The sequence below is a fragment of the Ranitomeya imitator genome, chromosome 2 (genome assembly GCF_032444005.1).
Source record: "Ranitomeya imitator isolate aRanImi1 chromosome 2, aRanImi1.pri, whole genome shotgun sequence".
NCBI lineage: Eukaryota > Metazoa > Chordata > Amphibia > Anura > Dendrobatidae > Ranitomeya > Ranitomeya imitator.
Window position 1 is genome coordinate 837,652,963 of NC_091283.1, and position 18,617 is coordinate 837,671,579.

General features: G+C 43.2%; 1 pseudogene; it reads right to left on the reverse strand.

The window, feature by feature from the left end:
* Window positions 1-1,021: 1,021 nt before the first annotated feature.
* LOC138666868 (uncharacterized) lies at window positions 1,022-3,670 on the reverse strand (annotated as a pseudogene).
* Window positions 3,671-18,617: the final 14,947 nt, after the last annotated feature.

An 18,617-nucleotide genomic window follows, 5' to 3' on the forward strand; every position in this document is an offset into this window, starting at 1 on the left:
AGACCATTTTTTGTATTTAGATTCCGCAGCAACATTACGATTGTTCCAACTTTCAGTTGAAGTCTGTGGGATGGCATTCCTGATGGTGTAAGACTATTTAAAAATTCAACTGGATAATGCTCTCGTTCATCTTCATTGTCTACATCCATTGAATCATCATTTTTGTACAACTTATACTCTCCAGCTATTCTATCCATCACACGGGAATTTAGCAGAGCCATGTCTTCGTTCTTGAGTCAGAGAATTGCATGAGAAGAGGCCCTCTCAACACTGCTTTGGTCGTTCACATCAATTTTAAGGCATTGTGCAAAAACATCACTTACGATGCAGTCAGTGCACAACATGTCTGCTGGTATTTCAATAATGTCTTCTCCAAGGTTGTATTTGTTGCTAAGTTCACCGTTACCAAGTTTAAGAAGCCAGTTGCTGTACTCTGGGTCAGAAGATCACATGTAGTTAATTAGTTGGAGTTTATTAAACTGTTTTTAAAGGTCAGCCATTTTTAAGCTGGACTCGATAACATCTGTTCTTGTTCCATTTGGTGTGACTGGAAGGCATTGCCTAAAATCTCCGCCAATGAAAAAAAACTTTACCTCCAAACGGAATTTCATTTTTTTCAGCAACATTTGTAGTCATTACTTCACGCAGAAGTCTGTCAATTAAGCTCAAAGCGTATTTGGGTGCCATGGTGCACTCGTCAAGTATCAAAAGATTTGCATTGTTTAACTGTCTTCCTGCAAATGTGTCTTGTTTTATTCTGGAAACTGAGATTTCCTTGACTGGAACTGGTATCCCAAAGAGTGAATGGATAGTGTGACTTCATCCTAAAAGGTATGCTGCAATACCTGTTGTAGCCGATGGCAATATGACTTTTCCCAACCCTCTAACGTGATGCATTAAAACTTCATAGAGGTATGTTTTACGGCTCCCTCCTGGACCGTTAATAAAGAAACATTTTGGCCTTGCATCTGCTTGGTTTTCTACAGCGCTCACAATAGTGTCATATGCAATCCGTTGTTGTTCATTTAAGGAGTTTCTCTGTTGCCAACAATAATTCATAAGCTTGGTCATACTCTGGAACTTGTGGAACTTGAATTGCAGACTGGGGCAAATTAAAGTCTGAAAACTTTTTTCCATGCAGTAGTAGGACGTTTTGGACATCTTGCATGGCATAAGATTCGCAATTTTGACACTTTCCACTTCTGTTGTGACGACATAAGCAGTAATCCTCGATTATATGTTCTTTGAAATTTGTCCAAAGTTGAGCCGGATTTGTAAGCGGTCCAAATACGTAGATGTAGGCAAACAATTCGCGAAGTTGCTTAGGCATATGTAGAGTAACTGTGTCTTCTAAAGTAAGCCTCCACACAGTATCATCCAATAGAAGTCCTAAAGACAAAGCTGCAGCTTTAAATGTATCGTGCAATACTCCGTTAACGGTTTTCAAATCGTCATAACTTGTAGCTCCGTTGACATGCAGTAGTAACAGCCGAAGGCAATATCTTTCTTGATCCTTGACACTAGCAGTATACATGCGTCCAATTATTCTGCTAAGTCCTCGTTGTCTAGGATTCCAAGTTTTATTCCAAACGTAATGCTCTGGAATCTCTCGATACAAATACTGCGTTGCATTTTCGTCACGTTGGTTCAGCAAAAACCATTCCATTAATGTTGACGTCGTGCTTAAAGTTTTTGAGACATCTTTGACTTGAGCATCTTCAAAGAAATAAAGCTGCTGTTGACTTGGTAAATGAATAGCTAAACGTATAATGGCATGGGACTGTGCATGCACTGGAAACGCAAATATCCTCCAAGCAGCTTCTGGAGCACTGATGTATCTTGAGTCAACAAAAGTTGACGATTCATCGTGATTGACTGTTTTCTGCTGTGTTTCGATGTTAGCTTTGTCATGCCCCTTGTAGATGTACTTGAAAAGATATTTTACTTTTTATTGAAGCACAGATTTCTACGGTGATGTGACAGTTGTAGCGTTTTGATAAGTACGGGTTGTATGGGACTATCCATTTAGAATTTTTTTGTTGCGAACAATGTTATCAATGTGTTGTCGCCGGTAGGATGAGTAGCCATCCAAGTCTTTAACATTGTGCTTTGAACTCCTTTGGAAACAATTTTGTACACTTTCCATGCATGAACTTTTTGGATTTGCTACACCGCATGGGCCATGAACCATATAAGAGACTACAATATTATACAGTTCAGGATACTTTTCTTGGTTTCAAGAGTTTCAGCCCACACTATGTTGTTGATTTCTTCCTCCATGCGAAACTTGGAATCCGCGTCCAAGATAATTAGTATATGCGCATGTGGGAGACCTCGTTTCTGAAATTCTATGATGTGTACCATTGCTACGACTGTTCCAAACAGCCCATTTTTTATGTCTTTCAAAAGGCTGCCGAGTTTCAGTCGAAATACACGTGCGACTAAGTCCGGCCTGTGTTCAACTTGTTGCCAGGGTTCTAGATTTTCAAGCCATTTAGGATTACAGGTCATTATCACAAAAATGTCAGGTCTTCCAAACTTTGTTACTATTGCCATTGCATCTTGATAACGCTGTTGCATGTTGCGGGGGCTATTTTCAAACGACAGAAGAATTACTGTTTTTCCAATTGGAATTCCCTTTTGAATTGTTTTTGCAAATGTTCTTGAAGAACGCAGTAGTCTTCAATTTTAAGTTGTTTTTGGTTCATTCGTATGAAATTTAGACGATTAGCTTCAATTTTAACGTATGCGTCGACTAAGTACTGTTGTGTCAGTTTCCCACCGTTTAAAATAGGATAGCAGTAATTTCGGACAGACAGAAGAAAACTGTAGTATTGCAGCTGTGTAATTCTTCTTGAAGTTCCTTGCTGCTTTAGGTTTTCATGCCACCCTTGATCACCTCTTGGAAAGAATAGCGGATACAGAAGAGCATCAAGGTTGCTGTGCAAAAGGCTAATTCGTTGTGTCTTAGGAACCAAAGGGTTGTTTTTGGTCTGGCTTAAGATGGACTAATATATCCCTTTGAAAAGGAGGCTCTCCGTCATCGTATTGAAAAACAACTGCGACCTCACTTACACGTGGTTTGTTGTAAAGTCGGGGATCCAGTTTATGTTCTTGTTTAATGGCCATGACAATAGAAGGCATTTCAGTCCCATTCTGTATAGCCCTCTGTTCCTCCTCAGCTTCAATGTCTTTTAGCATGCGATATACGGCAGCAAATGGGCTGAGTTTTTTGTAAATGTACAGCAATTTGGTTCATCAGTTCAGCATCACACTTTTCGTTTTCTTTCAGGTTCATCCTTTGTTCTGTAGCCTCATTTGTATCAAGGATGTATAATTGTACAAATTTTGGTGGTTGTCCTATTTCTGGGTGAAGTGTTCCAGTGCGGTGGTAGATCTGGCGGTGAATTTTAAAACAATATGGTCCGAATCCAGGGGGCGGTGCAATGTTGGCACCAAATGAAGCAAAGGCGTGAGAACTGTTGATGCTTCTGATAGTTTCCATAAAATTTCTACTATGTTGATGAGTTCCTTTCATCAACTGCTCAAACAGATCTAAGTAGTGAGGTCTCGGTAGCATAACTTTTCCTTTTTGGCAGCGTTGAGTAAAGTGATTGTCAGATGGTTTTTCATCAATGAAATTCAGAGTCGCATTTAGAGCAAACTGCATTCGTATTCCCACAGTAGTGTTCAATAATTGTAGTTTTGTTGTCTGTTACGTCATGTGCAAGTTGCTGAATATTCTCCTGGGCTTGCCTTAGTTGGTAGAGCGTTCGTTTTTTATGAATTTGGCGATCGTGTTGTTGTCGGTTTGCCCTTGATTGTGGAGATTCATTCACCCGACGTTGTCTGTGGGATTCCGCATCGTGTTCCTGCCTAGCGGCAGTGTGTTGTGGTGTCTCCTGCATAAGAGAATGAGAAAGTACTGCTGTAACATATGCACACCACACCAATAAAAACAAAATAACGTACAAAAAATGTTTATTTATGAACAGGAACACAGCATAACAGTTAAAGGGAACCTGTCACCCCGTATTTTAAAGATGAGATAAAAATGGCATTAACAAGGGCCAGAGCTGAGCTTTACAGTACTGTCTTCTGTGTGTTTATATTCCGCACCTATCTTGCCGAAATACCTTTTGAAAGTCGGCGTTTGGTGCTGTCACTCAGTCAGGTCTGGTCAGATGGGCGTTGATAAGTTGCGGTTCCTCCCCCCTGCTCCTCGGCGTGTATGACTTAAATGCGCTCTGTGAATCACACAGATCGCGCACTTTTTTCGCAGTTGCGCATTAAATGAGCCTCTTGCGCCTGCGCATTATGCTGTGCCCAACTGTGGGCATAGCGTACGTTACATCACTGCGCAGGCGCTTGTCGGCACTTTTACCTGTGTGCCCCGGAAGTGATTATATGCGCATTTAATGTATAGCTGGATGCCGGTAAAACTTACGATCGCAGGTGGGGCTGAGAAACTGTTACCGGCATCCAGCTATACAGTATGCGCATATGACCACTTCCGGGGCACACAGGTAAAAGTGCCGACACGCGCATGCGCAGTAATGTCCATTATGATATGCCCACAGTTGGGAAAACCATAATACGCAGGCGCCAAATTATACGTTAGTGCGCAGGCGCTAAGCACAACGCTGACGGCGGGAATAACATTCGCAGGGAAACGCAAGAGGTGGGGGAGGAACCGCAACTTATCAACGCCCATCTGACCAGACCTGACTGAGTGACAGCACCAAACGCCGACTTTCAAAAGGTATTTTGGCAACATAGGTGCGGAATATAAACACACAGAAGACAGTACTGTAAAGCTCAGCTCTGGCCCTTGTTAATGCCATTTTTATCTCATCTTTAAAATACGGGGTGACAGGTTCCCTTTAAAACATAATTAAAAGCAAAATGCATGAGAACAATCACCCCTCAGGACATATAATGTGCCCAATACAATAAAGTCATATGCAAAGCCTATGTGAAGTATAAACCTATTGGCTCATGAGGCAAAAAAGGACGTCACCAGTGCGAGCCCTCTGCCTGAGCAGTTGCAGCACAGAGAGCAGGAAGACACCGACGGTGAGGAGTCCAGAGCAGAGCAGCGTCAAGCAGCGAGAGGTATTTCATTTTTTATTTTTTTAATATTTGGAGCAATATATGGGGATTTTATCAGAAGGAGCCCATATATGGAGCATTATATATGGAGCATTATATGGGGCTAATTCTATATGGAGCATCGTATGGGGCCAATTCTATAGGGAGCAGTATATGGGGCCAATTTAATATGGAGCCAATTTAATATGTAGCATCTTACGGGGCCAATTCAATATGGAGCAGTACATGGGGCCAATAATATATGAAGCATCTTATGGGACTAATTATAAATGGAGCATTTTATATGGCCAATTATATATGGAGCATTTTATATGGCCAATTATATATGGAGCATTATATGGGGCCCATTATACATGGAGCATCTTATGGGGCCAATTATTATTGGAGCATTATATGGGACCCATTCTCTATGGAGCATCATATGGGACTCAGTATACTGTATGGGGCCAATCATATACTGTATGGAGCATTATATATTTTAACATATTTATTAATGACCTTGTAGGGGGCATTCAGAGTAGAATTTCAATATTTGCAGATGACACTAAACTCTGCAGGGTAATCAATACAGAGGAGGACAATTTCATATTACAGGATGATTTATGTAAACTAGAAGCTTGGGCTGATAATTGGCAAATGAGCTTTAATGGGGATAAATGTAAGGTCATGCACTTGGGTAGAAGTAATAAGATGTATAATTATGTGCTTAATTCTAAAACTCTGGGCAAAACCGTCAATGAAAAAGACCTGGGTGTATGGGTGGATAACACTCATATTCAGTGGCCAGTGTCAGGCAGCTGCTGCAAAGGCAAATAAAATAATGGGATGCATTAAAAGAGGCATAGATGCTCATGAGGAGAACATAATTTTACCTCTATACAAGTCACTTGTTCGACCACACTTAGAATACTGTGCACAGTTCTGGTCTCTGGTGTATAAGAAAGACATAGCTGAACTGGAGCGGGTGCAGAGAAGAACGACCAAGGTTATTAGAGGACTGGGGGGTCTGCAATACCAAGATAGGTTATTACACTTGGGGCTATCTAGTTTGGAAAAATGAAGACTAAGGGGTGATCTTATGTTAATGTATAAATATATGAGGGGACAGTACAAAGACCTTTCTGATGATCTTTTTAATCATAGACCTGAAACCGGGACAAGGGGGCATCCTCTGCGGTTGGAGGAAAAAAGGTTTAAGCATAATAACAGACGCGGATTCTTTACTGTAAGAGCAGTGAGACTATGGAACTCTCTGCCGTATGATGTTGTAATGAGTGATTCATTACTTACATTTAAGAGGGGACTGGATACATTTCTGGAAAAGTATAATGTTACAGGGTATATACACTAGATCAGTGATTTTCAACCTTTTTTGAGCCGCGGCACACTTTTTATACTTAAAAAATCCCGAGGCACACCACCAACCAAAATGGCACAAAATGGTGTGTCCAGGTTTGAGATGAAAGTCTGCAGTCATTCTATGTGACTGCAGGCTTCTGAATTCTCACAGCGCAAGCACTGCACACTTTCAGGATTCTCCCTTGCCGGTGGCCAGAGTGGACGGTCATGACAGCACAAGTATGTGATTTGGATACTTCTGGTCACATTCTAACTAGACGTGTCCGGCCTCAGTCAATTCATTTTCATTGAATGAGGCCACACATGTCTAGTCAGCACGTGACCGCATGTATGTAAATCACCAACATCAGAGAATTATGATAGCAGTGCGCACTGTGAGAATTCAGAAGTCTGCAGTCACATAGTATGACTGCAGACTCATCACAACCCTGGACATCCCCTTTAATGTTCCTAACAAATAAAAATGAGAATTAGTATCACAAAAAAAACACATTTACATCCAGGTACCTGATAGATGACGTTGTTTGTGGAGTCGCCTCTTTCTTTTCATCTTCACCTTGTCCAGATGCCATGATGACTCTTCTCATCCACCGGCAGAGCTCGTTTCTGCAGACTTCCATCTTCTCCTGTCTTCTGCAGCACATCCCGACACAACACCCTTAAAGATAGCAGTGTTAATATAATGCTCCGGAATAACAATATCTGCCCTAGGCTGAGCCCCTGAGTAAATAATTGCCCCTCACTTTATTCCCAGCACATATGACCCTCACTGTCCCTCTTATGGTACATGCCATCCACACTACCCTCTCTCTCTTTTCTATACTTCACACTGCCTTCTCATACGGTGTCCCTCATAGAGAGCCCAGTCTCTCTACTGTGCCCCTTCATTACACTCCTCCTACTTGGCATACTGTCTCCTCCTGGCTGTTACCCTCACACTACTCAGTATCTATTCTGTGTCCACTCACACTTTCATCCCCCCATACTGTCTGCACACATTTCTAATAGCCTCCTCCTGTACATCCCCCCCCTGCTAACATACCCCTTTGCTCTCTCCATATTTCCTCCTCACACATTCCCCCGACTCCCCATACTGTCCTCACACATCCCATCACCGTTGCTCCCAGTACTGTCAGCACACATTTTTCCCCTCGCTACTGTGTCCACCCCCATCTCCCCACTCACCCCCACAGAATATATCCACTGCCCTTCCGATAGAATAAATCCATCCCCTTCCACAGAATAAATGCACCCTGCCCCACACATGCTAAATAAATTCCAGCCCCCCCCCACGTACACACTGAATAAATCCCCCCCACACACTGAATAAATCCCCCCCACACACTGAATAAATCCCCCCACACACTGAATAAATCCCCCCAAACACACTGAATAAATCCCCCCCAAACACACTGAATAAATCCCCCCACACTTAATAAATCCCCCCACACACTTAATAAATCCCCCCCACACTGAATAAATCCCCCCCACACACTGAATAAATCCCCCCACACTGAATAAATCCCCCCCACACACTGAATAAATCCCCCCACACACTGAATAAATCCCCCAACACTTAATAAATCCCCCCACACACTTAATAAATCCCCCCACACTTAATAAATCCCCCCACATACTCCCCATAAACTCGCCCCACGCTGAATCTTCGGTGTCTTCAGCTCCACAACTACAGGAGCACTTACCACCAAGTGTCTTCTGTCTCCTGCGCGCCGGATAATGACGCCAGCAGCGTGATCACATGACTTGATCACGCTGCTGGCGTCGCTCTGACCCAGCGGTCAGAGCCTCAATTGTACTCGCAGCTGGTAGATGTCTGCGAGTACAATTGATCTCCGGGAGCCGACGCGCTGCAGCTTCTCTGTGCCGGCTGTCAGCTTGACAGTCGGCACAGAGAACAGCTGACTCCCGTTCCCCGCGGCACACCCGACCATGTGTCGCGGCACACTAGTGTGCCGCGGCACACTGGTTGAAAAACACTGCACTAGATTCCTTGATAGGGCGTTGATCCAGGGAACTAGTCTGATTGCCGTATGTGGAGTCGGGAAGGAATTTTTTCCCCAATGTGGAGCTTACTCTTTGCCACATGGGTTTTTTTTGCCTTCGTCTGGATCAACATGTTAGGGCATGTTAGGTTAGGCTATGGGTTGAACTAGATGGACTTAAAGTCTTCCTTCAATCTTAATAACTATGTAACTATATGAGGCCCATTATATATGGAGCAATAGATGGGACCCATCATATACTGTATGGAGCATTATATGGGGTCAATTCTGTATGGAGCAATATATGCGGCTCATTCTGTATGGAGCACTCTGTGGTGCCCATTATACTGTATGGAACATTATATGAGGCTCATTATACTGTATGGAACATTATATGACGTTCATTATTCTGTATGGAGCATAATATTGGGCTCATTATTTTGTTTGGAGCAATATATGGGGCTCATTATTCTGTATAGAGGACTATACTGTCTGGTTTCTGAGCTAATGTAGAATGTACAATAGATATCACTCATGTACTGTAAGAAGTAAGTGAAATCTTTGGCATTGTACTATACCTATATTTCTCTGCCGTATCGGTGCATTATGAATTGTGGTATGTGTTAAAGGGGCCCACCGGGACTCTTTCGCCCAGGGCCCATGAAAACCTGGAGCCGGCCATGATGGCACTGATGAGATAAATGATAGATCACCGTGAATTTCACTGCTGCCCCCAGAATGCAGACTTGTGTCCTCCATGATCGCTTCCCAGCAAGATCATGGCGTGAAGTTTAATGGAGCAGCTGGTGGCGCATGCGTCCTGCCGATCAGCTCTAAGTCCATGGCACAGACCATACACAAAGCCGAGCGCTGCACTGATAATTGTGGGATCAATGTAGGTTTCACTGCTCCCCATGATAATAAGAACAGGGGACTTTTGCTCCTCATTTTCCCTTTCAGTAAGGACGAGGCCAGGAGTTGTAAGTAGAGGCAAATTTCCGCATCCGCCCTCATCATCAAAATTGTTCCAGCAAGAAGGAAATGTGGTTGGAATGATGGAAATCACAGGATGGAGATGTCACTGAACTGCAAATGATGGAAACAAATGCATGAAACACCTTGATTTCTTCAGTATCAAGTCTTGTGCAGAAATCCCAGTGCCTCCGGCCTTGATTGCTGTCACTGAGGTTATTAGTGGTCGTCTGAGGAAGGTTCTGCTGCTGAATGGACTAGGGCAAATCATCAAGATCCTCTGTTGGCAGCTCCTGTGTAATCACCGACCAATGAAGTCCCCGATGTGCTCTATGGGAGACAAGTCCAGAGACGCTGCAGCTACGGGAGCGTGAATAGACCACAGATCCTGGGACACATTGGAGAAATGTCTGCACAGCTGGTTCCATGACCGAAACAATGTAACACCAAGCTGTTACTGTACCGGGAATGAAGAGTAGAAGGGACCGGCTACCGTACCTTATGCCCCCCACCACCACTATCATCCTAGAAGTAGGACCGGCATGACGTTCCCTCGTGGACGCCTCTTCATGGCGTTGCAGAACATTTTTCTTCTTCGGTGGGTAATTCTCCAGAAGAGGCTCATAAAGGTTTTTTTTTTTGCTAGTTTGTAACCAATATGAAAACATATAGATCCGTCCAGGGGCCGAGTACACAAAACGTAAATAATTTTTAACCAAAACTATGCTTTAGTTCTAATTTTAACGACACTGGGGCAATGATTTCCTGGGTTGTAGTCCATAGTTATAAACATCAGTGCTGGCCGTATAGAGAGGCTTTAGTTCTGCCTCCGATCACAATGGAAAAAGACCAAGGTCCTGGGCTGTCAGGAAGACCCCAAAATGATCCAGAAGACAATTTTTTTTAAATAACCCTTTAAGGATCCTAATTGGATCTCTTCACTCACACCTACGATAGAAGCGATATGTTTCCGTATTGTCGCCATCTCATTCCGATAAGTGAACAGCGCGACGCCGGCGAAACCCCTGATGATTCCAGGACTAATTAATTTATTGCCCTCGGTAAATTACCGTATATTTCACATTCTTAATTACAACTTTGTTTAATTCGCCATCCTGAGCTCCCGGGGACCCGACCGAGAACCTGAAATATTCATTATTCATCTGAAATTCCCACCAGTCCACATTCTCTGGGATTCGGATACAATGTCAGAGATGAAAAGTGCATTTTTAATTTTTGTAATAACCAGAGGTGCAATTAAAAGTATTAATCATCTACAAGAGAATGGGAAGTCTGGCGGCACAGGGACCAAGGCCACATCACCCCCCGGGCTTTGTGATGTGCCCCCCACAGATGCCATGTTAAGCCAAATTCTAAATCTGGGAAAAATACTTTTTTTAAAAAAATCTAATTTTAAATCATTTCCAAATTTCCCTTTGAAAATATCACATTTTCTGGCGCAAATTTCAATGTCAGTTTTTTAATGACAATTTTTGTTTTTGCGTTTTCTTTTTTTTCCCCCTCCTCTTCTCCCAAGAACCATAACATATTTATTAGTCTGTCCACGTAGGGCTTGTGGTTTGCAGGACGAGTTGTAGCTCTGAATTACTTCATTAATTTTACCATAAGATACACTGGAAGAAAAATCCAAGTGAAATTTGAAAAAAAGAAAAAAAAAAAAAGGAAATTATTGTCAATGTTTTCTGGTTTTTAATCTTCCTGCATTTATTTTGCGGTAAAATTAACATGGCAGGAGATTCTTGAGGTCAGTTTTTAATAAATTTTCTTAAAGGGAACCTATCAGCAGATTTTGCCGCTATAAGATGCGGCCACTGCCTTTCATGGATTATATACAGCATTCTACAACCTGCAAGTGAATAAAAGTACGTTTTATTATACTCACCCGGGGGGCGGTGCGGTCCGATGGGTGTCGCAGGTCCGGAGCCTCCCAACGCCGCCCTCCTGCGCAGGCGTACTTATCTGTCCTGTTGACGGCAGAGTAAAGTACTGCAGTGCGCAGGCGCCGGAAAAGGTCAGAGGCCCAGCGCCTGCGTACTGCAGTACTTTACTCTGCCGTCAACAGGACAGTAAGTACGCCGGCGCAGGAGCGCCGATGTCGGGGAGCGAGGAAAAAGCAGGAGGGCGGCGTCGCAAGAAGATGAGAGGTGCCGGACCAGGACCTGCGACACCCATCGGACCGAACCGCCCTGCAGGCGAGTATAATAAAACTTATTTTTCTTCACTTGCAGGGCGGACCGGGGGCTTATCTACGGCATCATACAAGGTGGGCCATGCATATGAACACACCTAAAGAAAATGGGAATGGTTGGCGAGATCAACTTCCTGTTTGTGGCACATTAGTATATGGGAGGGGAAAAACTTTTCAAGATGGGTGGTGACCATGGCGGCCATTTTGGATCCAACTTTATTTTTTTCAATGGGAAGAGGGTCATGCATCACATCAATGATGTGTTTGGTTTTAACGTAACTTTATTCTTTCATGAGTTATTTACAAGTTTATAAGCACTTATATAATGTGTTCAAAGTGCTGCCCATTGTATTGGATTGTCAATGGAACCCTCTTCTCCCACTCTTGACACACTGATAGCAGAACCGCAGAAGAAATGCTAGCGCAGGCTTCCAGTATCCGTTGTTTCAGAAGCTTTGGGGTCATCTGAAGGCAATTGTCTATGCTGTGAAGATATGTTCATCATTTCTTTTTGTTGATACAGTTACAAGAACATTGGACATGCGTTTAATATTGGCCAAGATGAGCAAGAAGTGAGAAGCTTTTGTCGATTTATGATTATGCTGCAAATCATGTTCATGAATCACCCCCCAAATATAGTCTCCCATTATGTTCTCGTTATAATGTCCTTGGTAGCTTTGTTCAAAGTTCTTTATATCCTGATGAAAGCGCTCACCGTGCTCTTCTGAGCCCCCGTGTTTTCCTTGAAGTTGTCAAGATGGGCATCCAAGATATGGACTTTGGGAGACATCCTACATCCCATTTTTCCAAAGTTCTTCATCATAGTCTGAACCAGTTGCACATATCTCTCATCCTTGCGATTTCCCAGCCACGCACCACTGCAGCAAGGCGGCTCCAAGACGCTTTCTCTTTTCTCGTCAGCACCTTTATGAATTCTTCGTTCTCTAGGATCTGCTTGATTTGTGGTCCGATACCAGCTTGTACTTTGGCCTCAGACAGCTTAGTAAAGAGACCTTGTGGCTGACGATTCTTTGTCGAGAGCTGTGACAAACGGTTGTATCGGACCTAACTTGATGCGCGGGGTTGGCATTAATTTAAAAAATGAAAACCTTGATATCTTAGCTATCAACAATTGTTCACCTTACCCTCAAGAGTTCTCTTGCAGTTTTCACATGAGGAATGAGGCGCCCATGGTTTGTCTCGATCCCCTGCAGGCAGATGAAGTAGGCTCTGTAGGCCTCACACACCTTAGAAGATTCCGCCACGTTGTATCTTTTAGCTGGAATTTTTATAAAATCACCACTAATATAGCTAAATGCATCCGCCGGATACTTACAACCTCTTGACGCCATCTACATGAAATGCAGGTATGTATCAACTGCACCACAAACAGAAAGCGACAATTAAGGATCCTGTATCTACACTACTTTATCGACAGTTCTCGCATTTACGGAAGCTTCCCACGGTCGACACAACGTTGCACCTTTTCCTAATGTCCGAGAAAACATTGATGATTTGAATTCTACGTCCTCCTGACCATAAAAGCAAACTTTCTTGGGAATTTTTGCCATTTTTTCACTTCAAACATAAAGTGATTGGGAAAACACCATTGAAACCCACAAAAAAAATTTAAATTTGTTACATAGTGTAATAAAACAAATTGTATAAAAAAATTATACATTTTTAAATGACTTACAGAAATGTGAGAATTTAAAAAAAAAAGTCTCATTTTCCCGGGTCTGTAACGTGATTGTTTTCCTGTTGATGGAGCTGTTTATTTCATGGAGAGCGAGGTTTTTTTTTCTCTGGTATTTTTGGGATACAGACAGGACAATACCGAATGTCGTGTATATATATATATATATATATATATATATATATATATATATATATATATATATACACACGACATATATATACATATATATATTTGGATAGGGCAGGATCACCATTTCATCATGTTACAGCTATTCAAAGGTTTTATAAAGCAAATATTGTAATTCCCCCAGGAAGTAGCTGGGATCCTATGCTCTATTAAATCATCAGAATCTCCCCAAAATAAAACTCTTTAATAAGACGCTATGTGCACTGCCTGCTGCTGATCCGTCTGTGCCAGTGCTGTCTCCCTCTGCTGGGTGACATTGGGTACTGCAGGCAGGAATTCTAACCATTGCACGTCATACATGTATGTGTCATAGCGCAGGGGTAGTTCAAAATAATTCATATATTCTGTGGGAAACAAGTGCATTCGTCAACTACTTATTATCTGAAAAATCATTCAGAGGTTAACTCTTTGTTGCCATAGTTATGGATCCATAGTTGTAGCATTTGGCTCCCACCTTGGAGGGGGGCGCTGTTGCATTGGTGCCTATGTAAAGCACTTGCGGATATACCTGGTGATAAGTGGTACTGCATGTAACAGCTAATCAAGAACATGTAGTTTTTAGGCACTGTAGCCCTAGCAACCAGACTGTCAAAAGTGACAGCAAGGAAAGGCATCTGTCATATATCAAGAAGCTGGTCAATCAGATACTTTCCAAAAATGGGGAAGGCTTTGCATTTATTATGTGAAAAAAAAAAATTGACAATTGGTCGATCGATATAATTCATATGTATAAGTAAAGGGATGTGTCCCGACGGTGAATAAGGGATTACTGCTGTCTGGCAGACACCCAGCGGTCATCATATTCATATATTTCCAGGAAGTATAACTGAGGAACAGCAAAACACAGAATCCTACAATATGATCGTATGTGTATACAGCTCCTTTGCAGATCAATGGAGAGCAAAAAGGGTAGAAAAAAAAAAACGTTTTGTAGGCTAAAAAAAAAATACATTTATCAATTACACATAAGCGATACATATATGAGATGGTTTATTGAGAGGTGTTACTGATTGTTCTGCTTTTCTTTGCTGCGGTTCATTTCTAGATAAGATGTGAAGAAATGTATTTTTCCGGGCTTTTGGGTAAGACTTTATTGGACAAATAACAGAAGCATTACTGGAAAAAATATATACAGTGGGGGAAATAAGTATTTGATCCCTTGCTGATGTTGTAAGTTTGCCCACTGACAAAGACATGAATGGTCTATAATTTTAAGAGTAGGTTAATTTTAACATTGAGTTATAGAATATCAAAAATAAAATCCAGAAAATCACTTTGTGTAAATATAAATTTGCATTTTGCGATGAGAAATAAGTATTTGATCCCCTACCAACCATTAAGAGTTCTGGCTCCTACAGACCAGTTAGACTCTCCTAATCAACTGGTTACCTGCATTATAGACAGCTGTCTTACATGATCACCTTTATAAAAGACTCCTGTCCACAGACTCAATTATTATTATAGAGCCATTTATTCCATGGCGCTTTTACTATATATAGTTAAAACAAGGACAATAATCTTAAACAAGTCACAACTGGTACAGACTCTAGTCAGTCAGACTCTAACCTCTACAACATGGGCAAGACCAAAGAGTTTTCTAAGGACGTCAGGTACAAGATCATAGACCTGCACAAAGCTGAAATGGGCTACAGAACCCAAAAGATGTTGGGTGAGAAGGAGACAACTGTTGGTGCAATAGTAGTGTCATGGATCCCTTCTCCGTGGTGTCACTTATTCGTCATGTGCCTGCTCTCACACGTGACTTGGGGTTGCGTCTGCAAGGGTTAATCTATCTCCCCTCTCTCAGTCCAGCATTCAGCCTCTGTCCTATGCTGTAACGGAAGCATAAATCACACACCGACCCAGGCCACACACCCGCTCATATACGCTGCCACCACTCATCGAATACACGGGCGATGAGTACCAAAACTAATAATACTAATGTCTATCACTCATAAGGCTCACACACCTTAGGCTATGGATTCTTTTAGAACATTCAAGGTTTCTAGACCGGCCCCTCAGGTTAATATCATAATTGCTGGCTTTCTGATTGGCCACGGCCGCGCTACTAATGAACATATTATTTTTCTCTTGAGACACTTGTGAAAAGGTTCTCAGGAATAGATACCCTCAGGCCGCAATTAACATCTCCCCTCCAAGACCTAGGAGGTGCCAAATGTTACTGTAACAACTCTGCTGGCATCACAGCATGGCCTCTCATTTCTCACACTATCTTACCCACTGCTCCAGGCCATGATGTGGCTTCTGTTTCATGCCAGCTGAATATTCTGTCTCTCTGCATGCTTCCTGGCTGTGTGCATAGGGGGCCGGCGCCTGAACTCTCTGGTTCTTATAGGAATCAGGTGCATCTGTCTAATGTGTTCCTGACCAATTACCAAGAGGCCTCCAGTATTTAGTGCAGCTCCACCCAGTGGTCTGGGCCTGTGCAATGTTAGCTCAGTTTGTGTTAAGCTTGAGTTTTCCTGGCCTTGCTCTGTGTTACTCTCTCTCTGGAGGCTTTTCTACTTGCCTTGATCTTGTTGTCCGCCTTCCAGGAGGCAGAATATCCTGGTCCGTGTCTTTTTCCATTGCCTTGTCTGTACTTTGTCCTACCTGTCTCCTTGTCTGTGGCTTCCTTCCCTGCTGTGTCTTTCCTTGTGTTCTTAGTCTGCTTGCGCTCCACACTCTTGCGGCTCTGTACCTTTGTGGCTTTATCTCTACTCCGCACTCCTGCGGTTCTGCTCCATTCTACTCTGCTTCGCTCCCGTTGCTGCAGTGATCTCTTGCTGCAGCTGCTCTCCACATTCCTTGTGGCTCTGCTCTGCTTATATTGCTGTGCCATCTCTTGCTGCTCTACCGCTCCTATTCGCAGCCTTGCAGTTCTCTTCCAGTCTGAACAGGTCCCAACCTGTTCCTTCTTTCTCCTTTCTTTCTGGCGTGTTTCCGTACCTGCATCTCCTGTGTGAACAGTTCCCAACCTGTTCCTTCATATCTCATTCCTTTCTGCTTGTTACCTTTCCTGCACCTCCTGTGTGAACAGGTCCCTACCTGTTCCTCCATACTTCATATCCGTTTCTGCACCACCTGTGTGAACAGGTCCCTACCTGTTCCTCCATACTACATATCTGTACCTGCACCTCCAGTGTGAACAGGTCCCTACCTGTTCCTTCATACACATCAACCAGCCCTGTGTTCTCTGCCGTGCCTCTGCCAGCCCTGTGTTCTTTGCCTTGTCTCTGCCAGCCCTGTGTTCTCTGCAGTGCCTGCCAGCCCTGTGTTCTCTGCCGTGCCTCTGCCAGCCCTGTTCTTTGCCTTGTCTCTGCCAGCCCTGTGTTCTCTGCCGTGCCTGCCAGCCCTGTGTTCTCTGTCGTGTCTCTGCCAGCCCTGTCTCAGCCGTGCCAGCCTACTCGTCTGAGTTTCAGCCGTGCTCTTCTGCCAGTCCTGCCTGATGCCCGCACCTGTGCTAGTGTTCCTGTTCTCCAAGTGGGATCAGCAGCCACAGCCAGACATCACCCTGGAGTAGCACCTGGCAGCTGCCTGCTGCACAAGCCTGACCTCACCATCAGAGGCTCCAGTGAAAACCCAGGCAGCTGTCATAATCACGCCCCTTCCAGGGTAGTCTGGTTTGTGGCTCAGTGGGGCCACAAACCCCCCCGAGCTCACGCCTACCAGTCAGGGCGCGAGCGTGACAGTTACCTTTCTTCTTGACCCTAGCTAGACCTCCTAGTGAGATATGGAGACAATTTCTACTAGTCCCAAGGAAGTACCTATTGACACCTAGGTGCGACTTGCCTTTAGGACAGATGTTACATTATCACTAGTCAAATATAACCCTAGACATATGTCACTACACACATATATATACACATATTTCATCACAAGTAGGAAAACGGAAGAAATACAAAATGACTGTCAATTGACATCAATCTGGGGCACCATGCAAAATCTCACCTCGTGGGGGTATCCTTGATCATGAGGAAGGTGAGAGATCAGCCTAAAACTACACGGGAGGAACTTGTTAATGATCTCAAAGCAGCTGGGACCACAGTCACCAAGAAAACTATTGGTAACACATTACGCCATAAAGGTTTAAGATCCTGCAGTGCCCACAAGGTCCCCTGCTCAAGAAAGCACATGTGCAGGCCCATCTGAAGTTTGCCAATGAACACCTGGATGAGTCTGTGAGTGATTCGGAGAAGGTGCTGAGGTCAGATGAGACAAAAATTGAGGCATTAACTCAACTCGCCGTGTTTGGAGGAAGAAAAATGCTGCCTATGACCCAAAGAACACCATCCCCACTGTCAAGCATGGAGGTGAAAAAATGTTTTGCGGGTGTTTCTCCGCTAAGGACACAGGACTACTTCACTGCATCAATGGGAGACTGGATGGAGCCATGTACCATAAAATCCTGAGTGACGACCTCCTTCCCTCCACAAGGACATTAAAAATGGGTCGTGGCTGGGTCTTCCAGCAAGACAATGACCCAAAACATACAGCCAAGGCAACAAAGGAGTGGCTCAAAAAGAAGCACATTAAGGTCATGGAGTGGCTTAGCCAGTCTCCAGACCTTAATCCCATAGACTTATGGAGGGAGTTGAAGCTCCGAGTTGCCAAGCGACAGCCTCAAAATCTTAATGATTTAGAGATGATCTGCAAAGAGGAGTGGACCAAAATTCCTCCTGACATGTGCGCAAACCTCATCATCAACTACAACAAACGTCTGACTGCTGGGCTTGCCAACAAGGGTTTTGCCACCAAGTATTAAGTCTTGTTTGCCAGAGGGATCAAATACTTTTCTCAATGCAAATAAATGTATATAATTTATACAATGTGATTTTCTGGATTTTATTTTTTATATTCTATCTCTCAATGTTAAAATTAACCGACCCATAGAATTTATAGACTGTTCATGTCAGTGGGCAAAATCAGCAAGGGATCAAATACTTATTTCCCCCACTGTATATATTAATTTGGCATGTTTTTTTCTGTATTGATGCCTTTTATTCAGTTTTTTTTATTACTATCTCTATATATAATGCATGATCAAAACCAAAAGCAGTCATCTTTTCCACTTGTC